General features: G+C 47.4%; 1 pseudogene; it reads right to left on the bottom strand.

Moving 5' to 3' along the window:
• Positions 1-880: 880 nt before the first annotated feature.
• Positions 881-2,287, bottom strand: LOC134480201 (glyceraldehyde-3-phosphate dehydrogenase-like; annotated as a pseudogene).
• Positions 2,288-2,495: the final 208 nt, after the last annotated feature.

The raw sequence follows: 2,495 nt of genomic DNA, 5'->3' as shown, positions 1-2,495 counted from the left end.
AGTACCACTCCCCATGGGCCAAGCATATTCAAATCACCACATTAGGGATAAGTTATAGGGATGTGAGTAGGAAAAGCGTGGGCATATCACTGGAGGGTGACAGTTGTCATAATAAGGTCTGGTCATGCTGACTTATCACAATCAGCTCCCATTTCTGTCTGTGTATAATTAAAAAATCATTTAATATGTGTGCAAGTGTGCATGTGTGCATGTGTGCATTTGTGCATGTGTGCATGTGTGCATGTGGAGGGCAGAGGACAACCAGGGGAAGTTGATTCTCTCCTTCTGCCTTGTAGGTCCTGGGGAATCAAAATCAGATCTTCACGTTTGGTTGCAAGTGCCTTTATCCACTGAGTCATCTCACTGGCCCCTCTCCACCCTCTAGTGATAAGTCTTGCCATTCTTGTACTTTTTGTTCATGGCTGTGAGGAGAGCTGGGGATGTTTTACCCTTGGGCAAATAAGTGAAAAGACATGGACTATTCTGAATGCCCCCATCAGATGGGAAGTGACCAACATGTCTCATAAAGGACCAGTTCTGCAAGTGTCAGTCAGTCCTGCTGTTGCTGAGGGTGGTAGAGAAGGGTAGGCTGACTTACGGTGATCATCTTGTAAAATGTTTGCAGATATTAATATGTGATATATATACTCAAACAAAACACACCACACCACCATAAGACTTTCAATGTCTGTATCTTGGGATACAGTAAGCCACTAAAGTGATACTACTTTGTGATGAATAGTAAAGTTTAGTGAAAATAAATACATGTTAGAAAGTGATGGGAATCTGCCTTCTTAAGCACAGGTCCAACTGGGTAAAGATAGGTAAGACAACAGGTAAGTGGTTATAAATATACATAGATAGATAGATAGATAGATAGATAGATAGATAGATAGATAGATAGATAGATAGCCAGGAAAATAGTCAACCAAATATCTTTCTTATTTTTGCTTACATGTTCTTCTAAAATAATGTTTTCAATGGGTCTACCTTACTTTATGATAATAATTGAAATATCTTTTTTGGGGGGTGCAGAGAACTTTATTGATGGTGTTCAGGAGAGAAGGGAGAGCTCCCTAGGCCCCTCCTGTTATTATGGGGTCTGGGTGGAATTGTGAGGGAGATGCTCAGTGTGGGGGGCTGAGTTGGGATGGGGACTCCTCAGCAACTGAGGGCCTCTCTCTTGCTCTCAGTATCCTTGCTGGGCTGGGGTGGGTGGTCCAGGGTTTCTTACTCCTTGGAGGCCATGTAGGCCATGACGTTCACCACCCTGTTGCTGTAGCCATATTCATTGTCATACCGGGAAATGAGCTTTACAAAGTTGTCATTGAGAGCAATGCCAGCCCCAGCATCAAAGGTGGAAGAGTGGGAGTTGCTGTTGAAGTCGCAGGAGACAACCTGGACCTCAGTGTAGCCCAGGATGCCCTTTAGTGTGCCCTCAGATGCCTGCTTCACCACCTTCTTGATGTAATCATACTTGGCAGATTTCTCCAGGCAGCATGTCAGATCCACAATGGATACACTGGGGGTAGGAACATGGAAGGCCATGCCAGTGAGCTTCCCATTCAGCTCTGGGATGACCTTGCCCACAGCCTTGGCAGCACCAGTGGATGCAGGGTTGGTGGTCTGGGCTGCCCCATGGCCATCACACCACAGCTTTCCAGAGGAGCCATCCACAGTCTTCTGAGTGGCAGTGATGGCATGGACTGTGTCATGAGCCCTTCCATGATGCCAAAGTTGCCATGGATGACCTTGGCCAGGGGGGCTAAGCAGTTGGTGGTGCAGGATGCATTGCTGACAATCTTGAGTGAGTTGTCATATTTCTCGTGGTTCACACCCATCACAAACATGGGGGCATCGGCAGAAGGGGTGGAGATGATGACCCTTTTGGCCCCTCCCTTCAAGTGAGCCCCAACCTTCTCCATGGTGGTGAAGACACCAGTAGACTCCACGACATACTCAGCACCAGCGTCACCCCATTTGATGTTAGCAGGATCTCGCTCCTGGAAGATGGTGATGGGCTTCCCTTTGATGACAAGCTTCCCGTTCTCAGCCTTGACTGTGCCGTTGAACTTGTCGTGGGTAGAGTCATCCTGGAACATGTAGACCATGTAGTTGAGGTCAATGAAGGGGTCGTTGATGGCAACAATGTCCACTTTGCCAGATGCAGAGCAGAAGGCAGCCCTGGTAACCAGATGCCCAATATGACCAAATCCATTCACACCGACCTTTACCATCTTGTCTATGAGACGAGGCTGGCACTGCATGTGAAGATGCTGCTGTCTCTGGAACAGGGAGGAGCAGAGAGCCTTGAAATATCTTTAAACATCTTGTAGGGGCTGGAGAGATGGCTCAGTGGTTAGGAACACTTGCTGCTTTTCCAGAGGACTTGAGTTTGGTTTTAGCACTCATGTTGGGGGGCTCACAACCACCTGTAACTCCAGCTCCAGGGGATCCTATACCCTCTTCTGTCCCCATAGCACTTACACTCAAGT

The sequence above is a fragment of the Rattus norvegicus genome, chromosome 8 (genome assembly GCF_036323735.1).
Source record: "Rattus norvegicus strain BN/NHsdMcwi chromosome 8, GRCr8, whole genome shotgun sequence".
Taxonomy (NCBI): Eukaryota; Metazoa; Chordata; class Mammalia; order Rodentia; family Muridae; genus Rattus; species Rattus norvegicus.
The sequence above is the reverse complement of the archived record's forward strand: the minus strand, read 5'-3'. Positions and strand labels throughout refer to the sequence as shown.